We start from the raw sequence: 23,490 nt of genomic DNA, 5'->3' as shown, positions 1-23,490 counted from the left end.
TTACTTGTATGGTGTCCACTGCGAGGTTTTCATCGATCACCGTATCCTTCAGTATGTGTTTACCCAGAGAGATCTTATTTCTAGGCAGCGCCGATGGATTGAGCTCCTAAAGGACTATGACATCTCTATTCTTTATCATACAGGGAAAGCCAATGTTGTTGCTGACGCCTTGAGTCGCAAGGCCCCGAGTATGGGGAGTTTAACTCATTTGATTGTTTCGGAGCATCCGTTGGCTATAGAGTTTCAGAATCTTGCCAACAGTTTCATTCTTCTTAATATTTTAGCTCCGGGCAGAGTTTTAGCTTGTGTAGAGGCTAAATCGTCCTTGTTAGATCAGATCAAGACTCATCAGTTTGAGGATGCTCTGTTGAGCAAGATTTGAGACAGGGTTCTGAGAGGTGAGCCCATGGAGGCCATGATTGATTCTGAGGGTATTTTGAGGATTAAGGGGCGTGTGTGCGTCCCTCGTGTTGGTGACTTGATTCAGTTGATTTTGACTGAGGCCCATAGCTCTCGATATTCCATTCATCCGGGAGCGACTAATATGTATCGTGATTTGAGGCAGCATTACTGGTCGCATCGTATGAATAGGATATAGCCGATTTTGTTGCTAAGTGTGGTAATTGTCAGCAAGTTAAGTATGAGCACCAGTGGCCCGATAGTGTTCTTCAGAGGAAGCCCATTCCTGAGTGGAACTGGGAGAGGATTGCCATAGATTTCGTTGTGGGTCTTCCGATGATCCTACTTAAGTTTGATTCGATTTGGGTGATAGTTGATCGGATGACTAAGTTCGCTCATTTCATTCCAGTTCAGGTTTCTTATTCTGCGGAGAAGTTAGCCAAGTTGTACATTCGTGATAGTATGAGATTGCACGTAGTCCTTATTTCTATCATATCCGATCAGGGTACTATCTTCACTTCCCATTTCCGGAGCGCTTTTCATGATGAGTTGGGTGCCTGATTGGATCTTAGTACAGCTTTTCACCCCCAGACCAATGGGCAGCCTGAGTGGACCATTCAGGTGCTCAAGGATATGTTGAGAGCTTGCGTTATAGACTTTGGTGGTCATTGGGATCAGTTCTTGTCATTGATAGTGTTTGCATATAACAACAGTTACCACTCGAGTATTGACATGGCGCCTTTTGAGGCTTTGTATGGTAGGAGATGTAAATCTCCAGTTGGTTGGTTTAATGCATTTGTGGTTCAACCTTGGGATACGGATCTGTTGAGAGTCTCTTGAGAGAGTGAGGGTCATTCAGGCCAAGCTTTTGGTAGCTCAGAATTGACAAAAAGAGTATGCAGACCGGAAGGTCCGAGATTTAGAGTTTTCCATTAGGGATCATGTTTTATTGAAGATTTCACCCATGAAGGGTGTTATGAGATTTGGGAAGAGAGGTAAGTTGAGTCCGAGGTATAATGGGCCATTTGAGATTCTTCACCATGTAGGCGATGTTGCTTATGAGTTGGCCTTGCCGCCAGGCTTGGGGGGCGTTCATCCAGTTTTCCAGGTATCTATGCTGAAGAAGTATCATGCCGATGGTACTTATATTATTCATTGGGACTCGGTATTGCTTGATGAGAATTTGACTTATGAGGAGGAGCCTATCACGATTTTGGATAGGCAGGTTCGAAAGTTAAGGTCTAAGGAGATTGCTTCTGCGAAGATGCAATAGAAGCAAAGTCTTGTCGAGGAGGCCACTTGGAAGACTGAGTCCGAATTGCGTAGCTGATACCCCAGTTGTTTGCCGATTCAGGTACTTCTCCGTTCTTTTTCCTTCATCCCTCGAGGACGAGCGATGGTTTAATGGGTATCTCATGTAACGATCTTCTTGGTTGTTATTGTCTTTTCGACAATTTTGACACTTTCTCGAGCTTATTTAGCTCACATTTGACCCGAGTGGACTGTTGACATACTTCTCAAGGTGTTTCGTTATGATTTGGGAGACCTTTTGGGAAACATGGCCTTTAAGCGAAAACAAATTGACTCAAAGTTGACTTTTGGGTAAACGGACCTTTTTCGAAAATCCGTAGATTCTGAGAGGTCCGGATGGTCTTTTAGAACTTGTTTGTATATTTGGTTCTGTTCCCAATGCACTCAGGTGCATTTCGGGACTTGGATTGGGAAGTTGATGTTGAGGTATCAGGGGTTGACTCGGTCAACGATACCTCCGTTGGGGATTCCAAGGCCACGAGTACGTTTGTAGCGTGTTTGATGTATGTCCGCATATTTTGTATGTGAGCTGATAGCCTCGGGAGATAGTCAAAAATTCGGGATGAGTTGTGAAAACTTGGGATTTTCTAGTGTTTAGTGCCCGCTTTGGCGGCACTAGTGCCGCGGCAGCGGTACCGCTGTAGAGGTCACCTTGCTACTGAAGCAGCCTATGCGATTTGGGCATGACCGGTGGAGCGGTCGTGGAACCGCCGAAGTGGTGCTACTGAAGCGGTCTATGGTCGCGGAAGCATGTGACAGGCAGTTTATTTCATTAAATGAAGTGTTACAAATCCTAAGTCCCTCATTTATTAGTATTTCCGAAACTAAGTTATTGGGAGCATTTCAAGGTGATTCTTCTGGGAAAATCTTGGTGGTAAGTCCTTCTATCTTCTTTCCATTCCATGATTTCTTTATCACCTTAGGATTCCATTATCATGCTAGATCACTAAGAGTTCAAGAATTAAAAGAGGGTTCAATGAGTTCTTCTTCTAGTCTTTATAATCTTGATTTATTGATTAGGTTAGCTAATTTAAGCTTGGAATTGATGACTAGAATCTATTATTGCATGATTTCTTCCTAATTAGTGGCTAAATTAGGGAATTGGAAGTTAGGGTTTATACCCAAATTTGGGGGTTTTGTCTAGAATCCGAAATTAAGTGATTGGTTGATTGTTCTAGCTTGTTATTAATGGGAATTGATCATCTAGACTGTTAATTTCATGTTGGAACCTTTAGATTCCTAATTTTACCCTTTTAGTTCATAAAACCCATTTCATAGGTTGGGATTTGGGTCTTGAATAGAAGTGGGGCTTGATTGATGTTATTCTTGATTCTAATATCCTTAGACTTTCTTACTCTCGAGCCTCAGAGAAAAGGGAAGACTAATGTGTGATTGTTGGAGACCTTGTTGTTCAGCCTTCCAGGTAGGTTACGGTTTACCCTATGGTAATACATCGATTAGCGAAGCATATATTTAGACGATATTGTCGGAGAATGCATATAAGCCTTCAGGTATGAAGTTGGGTTAGATATTGTCTTAGGTTGGGCCTTGTTCTGTGATTTGGGGCCACCCGTCGTATTGTGACTCATCTTTTCTATTTGTTGTTGGCTTGAGGCTACATGGTGATAGTAGATATTGTTGACTAGTGATATATCTTGATGATAATATTGTAGCGCCTTGCTTATTATTGTTTTGAGATGAGGATTCTCATTCTATTACAGCCTATTGTGTAGCATTCTATTGATATTGTTCGTGTGCCCAAGTGTGGTACTGTCTGAGATTGATTTGTTGCAATCATACATTGCACGCATTCTCATCCTTCAGGATATACTGTTGATACATTGATGATATACAATAAAACACTGTTATGAGCTGGGCTCTAATGGATGAGAGTAACGTGAGGACCGAAGTCTGATAGTTATCCCGGAATTGATGATGACTGTTGGTAGCGATGGCCGAGGTTGTTGCCGGAATCATGAGGGTACATGGACTTCGCGGGTCCCCCATGGGTTGTGCTGCCGAGATGTGATGTTCCATCAACGGAGTACATGTGTACACTGCATATGCATTGCATTCGCACATCATACATTACTGTATTGCATTGGATCATTTGGCTTCTATTGTAATATTCTTGTGGCGATTGTGATTTACAGATTCGGATTGGATGTACTGAGACTTGGCACAGTTGGGTTTAGCTGATATAACATAGGTGATGACTTGTACTTGGTTACTGGCTCGTGATTGACTTATTCCTTGTTGATTTACCTGTTTATCTCACTTTGTTGCCCTTATATATGTTAGCTAATCTTAGTCGGCCTATGATACTGTCACGACCCAACCCCGTAGGCCGTGACTAGTGCCCGAGTTGGACACTCATATTGTCTGTTAACTATAGTCATTTACAATTAGCATGTCATGATCTCATTTGTATATAAAAAGATAGGGAGTATTTTAAATTTGTCAAAGTTTTGTGTGTCTTAGGCACCTGTCTCCTGAGGAGTTGCACTTTTAAATAACCACATAGATATATATATTACTACGCAAGCCGACAAGGCTTCCACGATATACAAAATACCAAACATACATATATATGCAAGCCACAAGGCTGCCATTACGAATGGGTACGCCCCAAACATAAGCCATAGACATAAAACGCATCAACAACTACAAACAGACCCACACCGATGTCCACAGACCTCTAAGAGTAATGACTGTATCATATGGCAGGACAGGGCCCCGCCGTACCCAAACAAACACATATGAATACAACATAAGGGAGTTATGCCACAAGCTAGGCTCCGGAACAAGGGAGCAGTCCAAAATAGCTGAATAGGTATCCTAAGCTGGCGGATCTCCGAAACGAGCGTCTGTACCTGCGGGCATGAACGCAGCCCCCCGAAGAAAGGGGGTCAGTACGGAATATGTACTGAGCATGTAAAGCATGAAATGTAGTAATAGACTCATAAGGAGACAAAGTATGTAGGACTCAGTGCAACAACCAGAATTTCTTAAAACTTGCCTATGAGCATAATTCATCTGTATCATTCTCATATCATTATCATTATAGAGTTTTGTAATCAAAGCTGCATAATCATTCTGTATATAACATATATAACGTGTCCCGGCCCTTTAATGAGGGACTCGGTAATCTAAAATCATAGCATCATAACATAAACATAGACGTGTCCCGGCCCTTTCCTGAGGGACTCGGTAATAAGGAATATGCCCTCCTGGCCACCATCATCTCCATATCATCATATCATCATATCATCACATCATCATATCATCATATCATTATATCATCACATCATCATCATATATATATATATAACGTGTCCCGACCCTTTAATGAGGGACTCGGTAATAATATAGTAAACATGCGCACGAAAACGTATCCTGGCCCGGGACTCAGTGAAGGATATAGCGATAAGCACGAGCAGAATAATAAGCAACCACATATATGCAATTCATCTTTTGAGACTCAATGGATAAGCAACTGACCAGCTCTAAAGTGTTAAAATGATATTCATTTTCAGTTCATTTCAAGTCTCATAACAACCTATCACAAGAAACGTTTCAGATTTCATGTACATATATCACTTTAATTTGGTGTAGCTTTTGAAAGTCAAGTATGTCTCTAATTGTGCAATCCTTTAAGAATAGGAACCTTCATACATTATTCATTAGTCACTCATATTGTAGGCACATGAAAATGGCCTTAATGAAATATAGAATCATAAGTCATGCATGGAACTAGAGAATAGAATTTACCCCAAGGTTCATATCATTTCATACTTACGTCTAGGACATCCCAAAGGAAAGAAGGAATAGGCTTTTCATACCTTTAGCGTTTAGTTGTATTCTAACTTGTACTTGCTGCCCAAAAACACTTATCCTATATCAAGATATAAAGATCTACAATTAGTATACAAGGGCATTCAATACGTATTGTGACACTCACAATTCCTTTCTAACAATTAAACGACGTTTCGTTCGCATTCAAACCAACTAGCGTTACAAGCTAACATTGCTAATCGTTCTTTCATATATTAATCAAGACTTGTTTAAACATGACTTAGGGAGATTGGGCAGTCCCTACACCATTCAAAACTGTTTCATACACACGGCTAAACAACACACATAGCATTTCCATTCTCACTTAGCAATTTTCCAGTTTTAACTTGCAACAACAACAACACGTTTAATGACATTACATTCATGATTCTTGGAACTGTTTTAACCTCATTTTTCATTCCTACAACAGCCCACCATCATTTCAGTTTCAACTTGAATCAATGCACTTTACTTTCACTAAACGTTTGCAACAAGAATCAACATTCAACACACACAAATTCACTTCTAACATCAAAACTGTCCACGGTTTTGGAATGCCTATACACTTCAACATAATTCATTTCTTTAACACCTCAATTCACATATTAAACATGCATACAATACACCATAATGTCCATAATAACAACAATCCAAAGGTGACACAAAACAGTCCCTAAATCTCCCCTAAAACAGTCCCTTTTTCACGGCTACAACACCCTTCCCACGATTTCATGATTTTTATCCGTTTATCCAACTACAATACATTCAATCCATTACCAATACATGTTCAAGAAGATAAAGCATGACTTCATTTGAACCTTCAACACACGGCTCATTTTCAATTCAAGAAAAACAGCCCAATATCCAACATGCAACATCACAACCAACTTCTACAATCTTTGTTCATTTACCTATATTGGTACATATTCAATTCATCAACAATACATGCAAAATGAAATCAATCATGACTTCACCTCACTCACGGCTCACTCTCTACTTCAACTACAATAACAATCCAACAACAACATGCATGAACTATACATTCAAATCATCATACAACACAAGAAGAATAAGCATTCTTACCTTTCAATCTTGTTCTTCACCTTGGCCGAAACTTCAACTCTATTGAGGTGATACACTTCCTTGTTTATTTTCAACAACTACTACATATTCTTGTACACTAAATGAGGAGTTGATTTGAGGAAGAAAGCTGATTTTGTTTTTTGGATTGAACTCACCTCACCACTCTCGGCTAGCTTTAGCCGAGAGCTTCTCTTTCTCTCACTATGTATTTTCAACTTGTAAGTGTTGAAATGAGTTGTGGAATGTGGAGTGAATCAGATTTTTTTCACATTATGTATTCACTCCATATTTTGGCCATGTGTACTACACTAACATGGGTCAAGAATCTTTGACCACTCCATTATTCTACACGACCAAACATGGCTTTAAATAATGGGCTGATTTTTTTGTTCCCAATCCCACTTATTAATCTAACCATGGTTAATTTAATCCCCATTTTCCATTAATACTTTCATGCCAACGAAATTGTAGGTGAATTGTGACTCGAAACGAAACCGGAAGTTAAAATCTCTACTTCGTACCTTAAGATAGTCTTGTCTTTAACCTGTCGCGTTTATTTTAAAACGTCCCAATGTATGAAAATATGGGATATAACATCCTCCCCCCCTTTAGAACATTCATCCACGAATGTCGATTTTATCCCGTTGGATTCTATAAGAGTTTTGGGGAGGGTTTTCCTTATTCCTAACATATAAATTGAGCAGACAATTAACACAATCAAGCAAGGGAGTTTAAATTACCTGTAGATGTGGAAAACAAGTGAGGATATTTATTTTTTATCTCCTCTTCAGCCTCCCAAGTCATCTCCTCCCTATTATTGTTCTGCCACAACACTTTAACCGTCGCCACATCTTTTGTTCGTAACCTCCTGATTTGTCGATCAAGTATGGCAATAGGTTGTTCTTCGTATGATAGCTCCTCAGTTACCTGAATATCATCTGTAGGGAACACCCTGGAAGGATCGCCTATATACTTCCGAAGCATTGACACATGGAAGACCGGATGTACTGCTTCTAAATCTGCTGGTAGATCTAACTCGTATGCAACTTGGCCTACCTTACGGATAATCTGGTAAGGTCCAATGTATCTCGGGCTCAACTTCCCTTTCTTGCCGAATCTCATAACACCCTTCATGGGTGACACTTTCAAGAACACCCAATCGTCTACCTGAAATTCCAAGTGTCGACGTCGATTATCTGCATATGCCTTCTGCCGACTCTGAGCTGTCAGTAATCTTTCCTGAATAAGTTTCACCTTATCAACAGACTGCTGAACCATATCTGGTCCTATCAGCTTAGTCTCGCCAACATCAAACCAGCCTATAGGGGATCTGCATTTCCTGCCATACAGGGCTTCGTACGGTGCCATCTGAATGCTAGAGTGGTAACTGTTATTATAAGAAAACTCGATAAGTGGCAAGTGATCATCCCAGCTGCCCCTAAAATCAATGACACAGGCCAATAACATATCCTGTAGCGTCTGGATGGTACGCTCGGCCTGCCCGTCAGTCTGAGGATGAAATGCGGTGCTGAGACTCACCTGCGTCCCCAATCCCTCCTGGAAGGATCTCCAGAAGTTAGCTGTAAACGGGGCCCCTCTATCCGAGATAATCGCTGTGGGAACTCCATGAAGTCTCACTATCTCCTTAAGATACAATCGGGCATAATCCTCAGCTGAGTACGTAGTCCTGACTGGAAGAAAGTGGGCTGATTTTGTCAATCTATCAACAATAACCCAGATAGAGTCATACTTCCGCGAGGTGCGAGGGAAACCTGTGACGAAATCCATATTAATTACCTCCCATTTCCAGGTTGGAATTTCCATCTCCTGCAATAGCCCTCCAGTTTTCTGGTGCTCTATCTTGACCTGTTGGCAATTCGGACACTGAGCCACGAATTCTGCTATGTCCTTTTTCATACCATCCCACCAGTACAAACACCTAAGATCATGATACATTTTTTTCGATCCTGGGTGAATAGAATAACGAGCACAGCGTGCTTCCCTCATTACCTGCTGCCGTAACCCTGCAACCTCAGGTACACATAATCTATCTCTGTATCGTAGTACTCCATCGGCTGACATCTTAAATGGGGTCTCCTCCTTCTGAAGTGTTGTATCTCTATAATGTACCAGAACAGGGTCCTCATATTGACGCTTCTTTACCTCTTCTACAATAGAGGTCTCAGCAACACCTCGCACCAAAACGCTACCATTATCAGAATCAGCCAACCGAACTCCAAGACTAGCTAGCTGATGAATCTTACGGACTACCCCTTTCTTTCCTGGCTGTACGCTTGCTAAACTAGCCATAGATTTACGGCTGAGTGCATCTGCTACAACATTAGCCTTCCCTGGGTGATATAGAATATCGACATCATAATCTTTCAGCAACTCCAGCCATCTCCTTTGCCGCAAATTCAGCTCCTTCTGCTTAAAGATATACTGGACACTTTTATGATCTGTATAAATATCAACATGCACGCCATATAGGTAATGTCTCCATATCTTCAAGGCATGTATCACTGCTGCCAACTCCAGGTCATGTGTAGGATAATTTCTTTCATGTTTCCTGAGTTGTCGGGAGGCATAGGCTATAACTCTGCCGTGCTGCATCAACACGCAACCCAACCCAACACCGGAAGCATCACAATAAACAACATAGCCATTTGGCCCTTCAGGAAGAGTTAGGACTGGAGCTGTAGTCAACTTATCTTTCAATACTTGGAAACTCCGTTCACAAGCATCGGTCCACTGGAATTTAGCTGCTTTCTATGTTAGCCTTGTTAAAGGCGCTGAAATAGAAGCAAACTTTTCTACAAATCTCCTGTAATACCCTGCCAGCCCCAGAAAGCTACGTACCTCAGTAGGCGTCGTCGGTCTAGGCCAGGTTTTGACGGCCTCAATTTTCTGCGAGTCTACCCGAATACCATCTGCTCCAACAATATGCCCCAGAAATGCTACTGAAGTCAACCAGAATTCACATTTAGAAAACTTAGCATATAATTTCTGGTGCTGGAGTATCCTGAGTACCGTCCTCAAGTGATCTGCATGCTCTTCCTCCGATCGTGAATAGACCAGAATATCATCAATGAATACAATCACAAACAAGTCAAGGAATGGCTTAAACACCCTGTTCATCAAGTCCATAAATACTGCTGGAGCATTGGTCAGCCCAAAGGACATCACTTTAAACTCGTAATGCCCGTATCGGGTCCTGAATGCAGTCTACGGAATATCTGCTTCCCTTACCCGCACCTGGTGATAACCTAACCGCAAGTCTATCTTTGAAAAACATTTAGCACCCTGCAACTGGTCAAAAAAATCATCAATCCTGGGGAGGGGATATCTGTTCTTTATGGTGACTTTGTTCAGCTGCCTATAATCAATGCACATTCGCAGCGACCCATCCTTCTTTCGTACAAATAACACTGGTGCTCCCCAAGGTGATGTACTGGGCCTAATAAAACCCTTTTCCAGCAAATCTCTCAGTTGCTCCTTCAATTCTTTCAGTTCTGCAGGTGCCATTCTGTAAGGAGGAATAGATATAGGTCGAGTGTCTGGCAATACATCTATAGTGAACTCTATCTCACGTTCAGGAGGAAGGCCTGGAAGTTCATCTGGGAATACACCTGGAAATTCATTAACCACCGGGACAGATTGTAGAGTCGGTGTTTCTGCTTTCAAGTCATGCACACGAACCAGGTGATAAATGTAGCCCTTTCTAACCATCTTCCTTGCCTTGAGGTATGAAATAAACTTACCCCTCGGCAATGCTGTATTCCCCCTCCACTCTATAATTGGTTCCCCTGGGAACTGAAACCGAACTACTTTGCCTCGGCAATCAACGTTAGCATAGCAGGAAGCTAACCAATCCATCCCCATAATAACATCGTACTCAGTCATGGCTAACTCTATCAAATCTGCTTTGGTACAGCGATTACATATGACTACCGAACAATCTTTATATACTAGCTCTGCTAAGACAAAATCCCCTACTGGTGTAGCTACCTCAAATGGTTCTATAGATTCAGATTTTATCCCAATTTTACTAGCAACAAAAGGGGAAATATATGATAATGTGGAGCCTGGATCTATCAATGCATAAACGTCTCAGGAGAAAATCGATAGTATACCTGTGACCACATTTGGCGACGCTTCCTGATCCTGCCTGCTGGCTAAAGCATATAGGCGGTTTGATGGCCCGCCAGAACTGGAAGCCCCTCCACGGCCTCTGCCACGGCCTCTGCCACGGCCTGCTGGTGTCGGAATACCTTGCCCCATAGGGCGCATAGCAACTGAAGAAGAAGAAGAACCCGCGACAGATCCCATAGGCTGAGCTGGGCCACCTGCACCACCTCCAAATCGACACTCCCTCATAGTATGGCCCTGACGGCCACAAGTGAAACAAGCACCAGTCATGAAACGGCATTCCCCTGGATGGCGTCTGCCACATCGAGGACACGGGGGTATAGGTGGTCTCATCTAGCCTGAATTCCTGTGCATCTGGAACCTTGAAGTCATGGAGCTTTGACCGGTTCCCGAATACCCCGTGCTATCAAACCTCCTACCAGTAAATCGTGAAGGTGCACTCTGTGCCAGCTGGGAAGGATATCTACTATACTACTGTTGGGGCTGCCTGCCCCGAAAGTCGCCAGAAGAGTACCCCGCTGATCTAGCTCTCTTATGCTGACCCCTTTCCTGCTCCCTATCAAATCGGCGCCCTCTCTGTCGATCCTCAACCCCCTGTGCATATGCCTGCACTCGGACGATATCTATACCGGGCTGGGAAGCCATTGCCATACAACTATCAATCAAGTAATTGTCCAGCCCCATTACGTAACGATGTACCCTATCTGCCATGTCAGCTACCATAGCGGGCGCGTACCTAGCCAGTGAATCAAACTCGAGGCTATAATCTCGAACACTTCAACCATTCTGCTTCAGGTGTATAAATCTGTCAACTCTGGCTCGCCTCATCTCTGGAGGTAGGAAATGACCCAGAAAAGCTTCTACGAACTCGTCCCATACCACTGGTGGAGCATCTTCACCCCTGGACAACTCCCAGGACTCATACCAATTTACTGCTATATCACGCAACTGATATGAAGCCAATTCAACCGACTCAGTTTCGGAATCCTTAGTCACCCGCAACGTACGCAACATCTATCGAATAAACTCCTGTGGATCCTCTGCGGGCTTTGACCCATAGAACTCTGGGGGTTTACAAGTCAGAAAATCACGGACCCTCAAACTGTCGTGTCTATCCGCATAACCACCTCTAACCCGCGTCTGCGAGCCTGTCCCGATACCAACCTGGTCAATAACTGTACTGCGTCACGCATAGCCCTATCTTCCGCCCCTGGCTGGGGGGCTGGAGGCTCGGGTGCTGGAGCCTCAGGAGCCGGTGGTAATTCTGTCTCCTGATCCGCAGTTGCTGCTGCCCTAGGCTCCTCTGATAATGATGGTGTAGCGGAGCTCGCTGACTGAAGCCTAATCTCAGGCACATATTGGGAATAAGCTCTAGTGACCCTCCGGGTCCCACTGGTCTCTCCAACTACCGCCTTGCCTTTCTGGGCGGCCGTCGCCTTCTTTGGAGGCATCCCTGTAAATATAACAATCTGTTAGGGAAAGATTTATCCTGATAACACAGCTCTATCGCACGATCTAGAATGAGAAGGAAAGATGACATCCTAAATGTCCTGTAGCTTCCTGTTTATAAATGTGGTGCACAACACATCGATAAACAAGACTCTACTCGACACGGTCTGTAGACACTCCGAGGATTGAACCGCTTTGATACCACTTTTGTGACGACCCAACCCCGTAGGCCGTGACTAGTGCCCGAGTTGGACACTCATATTGTCTGTTAACTATAGTCATTTACAATTAGCATGTCATGATCTCATTTGTATATAAAAAGATAGGGAGTATTTTAAATCTGTCAAAGTTTTGTGTGTCTTAGGCACCTGTCTCCTGAGGAGTTGCACTTTTAAATAACCACATAGATATATATATTACTACGCAAGCCGACAAGGCTGCCACGATATACAAAATACCAAACATACATATATATGCAAGCCGACAAGGCTGCCATTACGAATGGGTACGCCCCAAACATAAGCCATAGACATAAAATGCACCAACAACTACAAACAAACCCACACCGATGTCCACAGACCTCTAAGAGTAATGACCGTATCATATGGCAGGACAGGGCCCCGCCGTACCCAAACAAACACATATGAATACAACATAAGGGCGTTATACCACAAGCTAGGCTCCGGAACAAGGGAGCAGTCCAAAATAGCTGAATAGGTATCCTAAGCTGGCGGATCTCCGAAACGAGCGTCTGTACCTGCGGGCATGAACGCAGCCCCCCGAAGAAAGAGGGTCAGTACGGAATATGTACTGAGCATGTAAAGCATGAAATGTAGTAATAGACTCATAAGGAGACAAAGTATGTAGGACTCAGTGCAACAACCAGAATTTCTTAAAACTTGCCTATGAGCATAATTCATCTGTATCATTCTCATATCATTATCATTATAGAGTTTTGTAATCAAAGCTGCATAATCATTCTGTATATAACATATATAATGTGTCCCGGCCCTTTAATGAGGGACTCGGTAATCTAAAATCATAGCATCATAACATAAACATAGACGTGTCCCGGCCCTTTCCTGAGGGACTCGGTAATAAGGAATATGCCCTCCTGGCCACCATCATCTCCATATCATCATATCATCATATCATCACATCATCATATCATCATATCATTATATCATCACATCATCATCATATATATATATATAACGTGTCCCGGCCCTTTAATGAGGGACTCGGTAATAATATAGTAAACATGCGCACGAAAACGTATCCTGGCCCGGGACTCAGTGAAGGATATAGCGATAAGCACGAGCAGAATAATAAGCAACCACATATATACAATTCATCTTTTGAGACTCAATGGATAAGCAACTGACCAGCTCTAAAGTGTTAAAATGATATTCATTTTCAGTTCATTTCAAGTCTCATAACAACCTATCACAAGAAACGTTTCAGATTTCATGTACATATATCACTTTAATTTGGTGTAGCTTTTGAAAGTCAAGTATGTCTCTAATTGTGCAATCCTTTAAGAATAGGAACCTTCATACATTATTCATTAGTCACTCATATTGTAGGCACATGACAATGGCCTTACTGAAATATAGAATCATAAGTCATGCATGGAACTAGAGAATAGAATTTACCCCAAGGTTCATATTGTTTCATACTTACGTCTAGGACATGCCAAAAGAAAGAAGGAATAGGCTTTACATACCTTTAGCGTTTAGTTGTATTCTAACTTGTACTTGCTGCCCAAAAACACTTATCCTATATCAAGATATAAAGATCTACAATTAGTCTACAAGGGCATTCAATACGTATTGTGACACTCACAATTCCTTTCTAACAATTATACGACGTTTCGTTCGCATTCAAACCAACTAGCGTTACAAGCTAACATTGCTAATCGTTCTTTCATATATTAATCAAGACTTGTTTAAACATGACTTAGGGAGCTTGGGCAGTCCCTACACCATTCAAAACTGTTTCATACACACGGCTAAACAACACACATAGCATTTCCATTCTCACTTAGCAATTTTCCAGTTTTAACTTGCAACAACAACAACACGTTTAATGACATTACTTTCATGATTCTTGGAACTGTTTTAACCTCATTTTCATTCCTACAACAGCCCACCATCATTTCAGTTTCAACTTGAATCAATGCACTTTACTTTCACTAAACGTTTGCAACAAGAATCAACATTCAACACACACAAATTCACTTCTAACATCAAAACTGTCCACGGTTTTGGACTGCCTATACACTTCAACATAATTCATTTCTTTAACACCTCAATTCACATATTAAACATGCATACAATACACCATAATGTCCATAACAACAACAATCCAAAGGTGACACAAAACAGTCCCTAAATCTCCCCTAAAACAGTCCCTTTTTCACGGCTACAACACCCTTTCCACGATTTCATGATTTTTATCCGTTTATCCAACTACAATACATTCAATCCATTCCCAATACATGTTCAAGAAGATAAAGCATGACTTCATTAGAACCTTCAACACACGGCTCATTTTCAATTCAAGAAAAACAGCCCAATATCCAACATGCAACATCACAACCAACTTCTACAATCTTTGTTCACTTACCTATGTTGATACATATTCAATTCATCAACAATACATGCAAAATGAAATCAATCATGACTTCACCTCACTCACGGCTCACTCGCTACTTCAACTACAACAACAATCCAACAACAACATGCATGAACTATACATTCAAATCATCATACAACACAAGAACAATAAGCATTCTTACCTTTCAATCTTGTTCTTCACCTTGGCCGAAACTTCAACTCTATTGAGGTGCTACACTTCCTTGTTTCTTTTCAACAACTACTACATATTCTTGTACACTAAATGAGGAGTTGATTTGAGGAAGAAAGCTGATTTTTTCTTGTTGGATTGAACTCACCTCACCACTCTCGGCTAGCTCTAGCCGAGAGCTTCTCTTTCTCTCACTATGTATTTTCAACTTGTAAGTGTTGAAATGAGTTGTGGAATGTGGAGTGAATCAGATTTTTGTCACATTATGTATTCACTCCATATTTTGGCCATGTGTACTACACTAACTTGGGTCAAGAATCTTTGACCACTCCATTATTCTACACGGCCAAACATGGCTTTAAATAATGGGCTGATTTTTTTGTTCCCAATCCCACTTATTAATCTAACCATGGTTAATTTAATCCCCATTTTCCATTAATACTTTCATGCAAACGAAATTGTAGGTGAATTGTGACTCGAAACGAAACCGGAAGTTAAAATCTCTACTTCGTACCTTAAGATAGTCTTGTCTTTAACTTGTCGCGTTTATTTTAAAACGTCCCAATGTATGAAAATATGGGATATAACAGATACCTACCAGTACGTGTTGTTTGTACTGACCGGCACTTGCTGCATTCTTTTATGAATGCAGAATTCAAAGTGGGATCGACCTCTGCTTCTCGTGGCTGATAGTAGTTCGAGAGTTGCGGTTTAGAGTCTTACAGGCTGAGCACGAGGACATCCGCCGCCTTGAAGATTCTTGTGTTAATTATGTCTTACTTGATATTTCGAGACATCTTGAGACTATTGATGTATTATTGTTATTTCTAGACTTGTAGATTTTAGTTAGATGCTCTTGTATGACTAGACAGATACTGGATAGTTTTGATACATTTTCGCATTATTTATCTATTTATATGTCAGACTTACGTATTTCTATCTCTTCTGCTCATTTACTTACTTATTCATGCTTTTAAGACAGTTGGGACAAGGGTTCGTCTACTGAGGTGGGAAAGGTAGGTGCCCGCGCGACTTAGTGAAATTGGGTCATGACAATAAGTCACACATGAGTCACGTTTTTGCGAGTATGTATGAGTCTAACAGGTATGGTTGTTAGAAAGTAAGTTTTTTTTTAATTCGAATTTATATGAGCTATTTGAAGTTCAACTTTAAAAAAAAAAAAAAAAAAAAAACTTGATTTATAATAATCTCATAAAAAGTCAACAATTAAATAGTAGCTTGACCTATTAACTGTGTTCACACATAAAAATTTAAGAAAATCTAATATATTATGTAAATCCTACAAACACTAAATAATTGACCAAATTTTGATTTTAAAAATATCCAAATATGAGGAATGCCATTATTTTCCTTCTAAAAGAGCTAAAACAACATATTGGATCCTATTAATTGCATCCTCATTTATCTTCAAAAATACTCTCTCTTCTCAGTGTAGTTATCTATATAAACACCTCGACATTACATCCCTCAAAGCACATTGCTTCTCAACTATTATTCTTGAGTTTTTCCGTAATTAAATTTTTCTTCTCTTGTATCTTTTTTATAAAAATATTCTAATCTATATCTTCATCTATACATGGCTTGTACATATGAAATTGTTGGAAATAGCTATTGGGCCAGGAACACCTGTAAGGAGTGCTAATTAGCCTGTTAGCTTTTCCACTTCCCAAACCCTAATGTCTAGCCTATATGTACACTATTATAGGTGTTTAAGTTGTAGCTTTCTGTGATACTAGAACGGCTAAGGTTTAGAGGAGCTCTACATTGAAGGAATTTTTAGGCTTTGCCAAAATGGGATCCATATGTCACGTGAGGATTCCCGATGACTAGTACTTCGAATCGTGATTGCTACAAACCAACTATCTTCACAAGGAGAAAATTCGTAAGTCTCCTAAGTATAAATTACTTCACAAATGAACACTTGTCGAGACATAGTCCCTTACGTGTCATCAATTTCATTTAAGATTTATGGATCGTTTGAGTAATTTTTGGAAAAGATTTTTGCAATGTTTTTTTTGGAAAATAGAAAAGTTCTCTTACGAATAACGAAATGGTTATCCAATTGATTTTTTTGCAAAAAAATGGTTTTACCTAATTGTTTCACTTTTGTTTCTAATTCGTTGGTGTAGAAAAACTTGCATAACCAAATTCGTTAAGCTTTTTGTACTGACATTTTGAGAAAATTATTTGCGGTATAGGGTAGCAGGTGATTTTATGAAGTTTGATGAAGTAATTATTATTTAATTAAGTTTAAATAAATCAAAATCTAGAGAACTAATACAAAAGAGAATCATTTTTCCACCTTCTCGCTCTTTTCTAAATAATTAAAAATCATATGTATTGTTTACAGATTCGACAAAATCAAGAAAATAACACAAAAATTGACACTAGCACCCACTACAATATCGTTAGTTAATAACATTAAGATTTCTATAACTTGATTTATTATTTGTTTTCTTCTTGCTTGATGTTTAATTTCCCTTTGTTACCCTTTGCGTATGTTTTGTGCTCTAGTTATGTGCTGATTCTTCCTCTATATTATAAATAATTTAGATGCAATTTCTAGTTAATTTTCTTCCTTCACCAAAAAGGTTTAAGCATTTATTTATACTTCATGGTGGTGGCATTTGGATTTTGTCCGCATAGAGTTTTTAAAAACTAATTAGAAGAAATAAAATTGTATATCCAGGTTAAATATGGTTCTAAAATGAATCATGTTTATAAAAAAAATTGTTACTTAACTTTTGTTTACTTGTTTGATTTTTATTTTTATTAATTAATACGCTTGCAGTATATCAAATTAAGAAAATCTATAATTTTCATTTCTATTTTACTAAAAAGAATGATAAATTTTAAATCTATTTGTAGTTAGGGATACTTTTTTTTCTTTAATGTGGCTTTGACAAAGGGCGGTAATAATAATAATGTTAGTTTGCTAGATGTATATCGTGGAGTCAATTTCAATACTAATAAAAAATTACAAGAATTTAATCTAATTAATTGAAAATTTAATCTAATATTTTAATATTTGAAATGTTTTTTAAGAATGACCTAATTATATATGATAAAAAATTATTGTTTCAAATTCAAAGAAAGTAACACGGACCAACTTTTGAAACTTTTAAATGTTGATCTTCACCTAGACAGCCAACTTTATGTGGATTACTGAGAAGAATTTATTGTAGGTTTTATTTTCTGTAAATATGACTGTCAATGTGAGGTGGACATTAACAGTGTCTTATACTAGATATGAACCCAAGAAAAAATCATTGAGCATAAGAAAAGTTTTTGGGTTAGTAAAAAGAAAAGCCAACACTTTGGTCTCGTCTGTTCTGTTAAGTAATTGTAGGTTAGTAAAAAGAACCGAATATTGATACACTTGAACTATATAGCAAATCTACCATTAACTTACCATTCAATTCGCTTAGTTTGTGTATTTAAGCAAAAAATGTAGTTCTTTTAGTTCATTTTATATGACACTGTCTTCTTACTGGTTTATCTGAAAAATTATATATTAAAAATAATTTACCATAGGTTTCCCATTTTTTCTTTTATAGCAACAAAAAAACTCTGACATAATTTTTTGATTGCAGAATGATGTTGGAATTATAATACCAAGAACTGAACGGGAGGAGGAGGAGACTAGTTACTACCAAAGTCATAGCCATGACTCTTGTTGACTTCATAATTGTACCTTCTGAAGGTAAAGCTAACCTTTACACCATTAAACGAAACAAGGTTAGTACATTTTACTAAGATTGTTTCTATGTAAAATTCACTAATATTGTCAAATCTTTTTATAGGGGCGTTGTTTGTTGGGATATTTTTGACTGCTATAGTGAAATGTTGTTATAGAAAACATATAACAAAACATAACATGAAAAATTGATTTCACAGAAAATTAAACTTGATTGTTATAGTAAATGTTGTTATAGAGGATGGTTGTTATAGAGAGGTCCGATTATTTTAATACATTGTTACCGGCTCAAATGATGATAGACTCAAAATGTGAAAACTAGTGGGTCTGATTCCATCTCCACACGAAGTAGGCACCCAACATATCAAGTTGGAAAAATTTAGCAGATAAATTGCAATGGTCTTGGAGATATTAGAGAGGGCTGAATGGTTTGAAGCTGCACATCATGAAGGGAGGCAACAAAGGAAACGAAAGCAAACTATAATGTCACGATCCAAATCACTAGTCATGTGGGCACCCACAAACTCCCCCCTGGTGGGCAAATTCTTCCCTTACCCAACATACAATCTATCAATGCGGAAGAATAATATAAATGCTAATAAATCTCAAATATCATATAAAAGTAATAAGTGCGGAAATACATGAACTACCCAAGGCATCTGGTATGTATCAGTACAAAAGCTACTACTTTCTACATAAGTCTAAACCAATAAGTACAAATATCTGAATATTGCCATACAACGCTCATAACAAGATAAGGAATGCTGCTCGGAAAGGAAAAGACAGATATAATGAGGAATGGAAACTCGGGGCAAATCTGGCTGTGGCTCATCCTAAGTCTCCTGCCTCGGAGATCACTCACGAGGGCCTGGCGTGGATCCTGTCTCAAATTCTACACCCCGAAAAAGAGTGTAGCAAGGTAGCATCAGTACAAACAACATGTACTTAGTAGGCATCATAAGCTGACAACAATTAGTTCACATATATAAAAGAAAGAAATCAACATATAGGCAAGTAAACAATCAAATATGGTTACTAAGCAAATACAAGTCATTTCACGGTAATAAGAACCACAATAGGTCTCTGTAACCTCAAGTCATAGCCTAGGAGAACGTCTCTAATCCTCGAGTTTATCAATCCACAAGTATGTACTAATCAGACACACGACAACTCAAGTCAATAATCAACTAAGGAATCAATGCGGAAACACACCATGCAATACAATAAATACAACAACCAAATCAGAGATGTGGATGGATGTAATCCGAATGCAACACATGCTCCGGGCGGAATACTGTTGACACCTAATTTTTGACCTCCAATAATTTATTTTAATTGCCAGAGTTCTTGGATATCAAACGGAGTAAAATATACATTTTTTATAAACCAAAATGAATTTACAATATTATTTTGATAATATTTTGCCATTTCATTCAGCAAAATAACTTCAAATATATATTATAAATCATTTATAAAATAATCTACATATTTTTATAATTAACATGAAGCATTTGCCGAAGTTGAATCAGAAAATAATTCAAAAAAATCATTTGATTAATTGCTGAAATTATTGAGGGTCCAATTAGCAGTATTGCTCCGTTTAATTCAAGAAACTTGATTAATTAACTAAATAAATCATTACCTCTCAAATTTTGCATAATCGACTCGTACTTTGTGCAATTTTTAGATTAATCATAATTAATTAAATGTTTAATTGTGACTGTATTTATAAATTGTCTATTATGAGGTTAATTGCAGCTACCATTGAAATAATCAATTGATAATCAAATATGGCCATAATTGAAATAACCAATTTCACGGTTTAAGTCAATTAAGGTCATACTTGTGATTATGGTCTTTACATGCAATTAGCTGTGTCATTAAGAGGTTAATTGAGTTAATTAGTTTTGAATTGGCCACAATTGGGATGTTTAATGGATAAACACTTTTAATATTGGTTATTTGTTAAAAATAACTTATTTTGCCCCTCCCCCCTCATATACACGTGTATACACAAGTATTGTCATGGGTGGCTTTACCACCATGCCCATTGACCCCTTGGTCGCACCCCATGGCCCCAGTGTCATGGACAACCCTGTGGTCTCGGTCGCACCAAGCGACAAGAACGACTATGCCAATGTCACCCCATCGTTTGCTCGTGACCGTGCCCACCAGCCGGCAGTGCCCAAAGCGCCCGTCAGCAAGCAGCGCCCTCAACGCTTGCCTGCAGTCAGCGCCCATGCGCCCACGCGCAGTGCCCGACCGTCAGCGCCCCAGCGCGCGCGCACAACAGGCTGCGCCCACGCGCGCCCGACCGTGCCCGCACCCTGGTGCGCACGGCAGTGCCATGATCCGAAGTTGCTGTAATGGACCTGCTCTAGTTTGGATCACTTTTGATGTAAATATAGAGTAGTTTACTTCCTGTTCTTATAGTGTGATTCTCTAGCTTTTTTATGTCTACTCGTGTAACTTGGGTTTTTATTTTTAAAGTATTATTAGGGGGAATATAGTTGGTGAAATCAAAAAGCATTCAAATCTTCTGCAAAGGTGTTCTCTCCCCCTCGAACACCCCAACTCTCTTGTAATCAATTCTCTGTTAATACAAGCAAGCATTTTTGTTTTCAATTCTCTCATTGCAAATTGTGACGACACGGTTTTCCTACACGGCATTGACAATCTAGTCAAGCGTGTAGAGGGGACCTCAGGTTGGCGGATAGTGATCACACGGAAGTCGGATTACTTAGCCTTACGTCGCCCTTCTAAACATCTCAAGAAGGCGCCGCATAACAGTTGGTATCAGAGCCACGTTTTGGGTTGGCTAGTAAACGAAGGAAAAAGTTTTGACGGGTTTTGTCACCAGCCATGGTGAGGACTCAAGGGGAACGCATTGCGGACCTCGAAGCCGCTATCGAGGGACCGAGACAGCTAAATGATAATGTGCCCGGTCTGAGGGCCAGTATAGGTGAAAGGATGGATGCCCTAGACCGTAAGACAACGATGGAAAGCAACGACATCGTGCACATGAGTCGTGATTTTGAGGGAACACGACAGACTGTGGAGGAGTTGCGACAAGGAAGGGCTAAGGATGCAGCTAACATAGCTGCAATGCAACAAACTATTGATCAGTTGACGAGCCAGCTTATATCATTCAAGCGACCCTGAATGGAGTGCTCCGATGAGGAGGAAATCAGGGTGGGGGCGCTAGAAATCATGCGCATATGCCCCAGAAAATCAAGATACCGGAGCCAAAGGCCTACCACGGTGCTCGGAATGCTAAGGAAGTTGAAAATTTCATTTTTGATGTTGAAAAATACTTTGAGGCCGTGGGGGAGTTGGACGAACCAAAGAAGGTAGCAATTGCTACCATATATTTGCAAGGTGATGCTAAGCTTTGGTGGTGGGTAAAGTTTGAAACCATCAGGACCGGGGAAGAGAATCTAACGACATGGGAGGAACTAAAGGCGGTTATTCGCTTGCAATTCTTTCCAGAAAATGTCGAGTACAATGCGCGCAGGAAGCTCAGGGAGCTGCGCCAGACCAAGTCAGTTAGGGATTATGTACGTGAGTACTCCGCACTCATGTTGAGTATTCGAGACATGAGTGAGAAATACAAGCTTTTCACGTTCATGGAAGGACTGAAGCCTTATGCCCGCGCAGAACTGCAAAGGAAACGAGTGGATACAGTGACAAGGATCATGCATGCTGTTGAGTGCCTTGTCGACTATCAGGTGGAGCCTCGAAAGTACAAGCCACAACAACCTCCTCAAGGAGGGAATATAAGAGGAGGCCAACTCAACAACTATAACAACAACAGCAGGGGTGGTCCTAGTAGAAGTGGGGGAGACCGAGGGTCCAACCATTCTAGGACTTCCTCGTCTAGCAGTGCGAGTGTTGCGTCTCCAGATAAAAATCGTGGGAAAACGCCCTACGTTCCAAAGGGCGGAAGTTTCGTGTACGGTGGACCACATATGAGGGCTGATTGTCCTCAGGTTAGAAAGTTGAATGCTGCCCAGCAGACTCAGGCAGAGGAGGAGATCGAAGAAACAGAGGAAATTGAGGAACCCATGGGTGCCTTCACTCAATTTCTCAATGCCATATGTCAGGAGGAGGGCGAGTCTAGTGCCAGCCTTCACAAGAAGAAAGATTCAACTCCTGTTGCCACAAAGAAAGCCCCAAAGGAGAAACTCCAACGCTATGTTAGCAAAAGAAAGACTTTGATGTTCGTTGATATGCGAGTGAATGGCAAGCCCGTTAGGGCCATGGTGGACACAGGTGCTACCCACAACTATCTAGCTTCCACTGAGGTGGAGTATTTTGGGCTCGTTGTGGAGAAAGGCCGGGGTCGTGTCAAGACAATCAACTCTCCAACTATGCCAGTTGGGGGAGCATCAACAGGAGTGTCGTTCAAGTTGAGTTCTCTATAAGGCAAGATGAATATGTCCATTGTAATCATGGAAGATTTCAAGCTGATACTGGGATTGGAATTTATGAGGGAAAATTATGTCATCCCATTTCCATTTGCGGATGCACTGTTGGTGTTGGGAATAAATGGGGCCAAGACTTGCCTCATCCCTGCCCTGCCAGGAAAGATCAAGGACGGGAACATCTCAGCATTTCAACTGAACAAGGGAGTCAAGAGACAAAAACACACGTTTTTGGCTACCTTGTGTATAGAGGATATTGAGCGTTCTTCTGGCCCTATGCCTACGGCCATGAAGAAGCTCTTGAAGGAGTTCGAA

The sequence above is a fragment of the Lycium barbarum genome, chromosome 3, assembly GCF_019175385.1.
Source record: "Lycium barbarum isolate Lr01 chromosome 3, ASM1917538v2, whole genome shotgun sequence".
NCBI lineage: Eukaryota > Viridiplantae > Streptophyta > Magnoliopsida > Solanales > Solanaceae > Lycium > Lycium barbarum.
Note: the sequence above shows the minus strand (reverse complement) of the source record.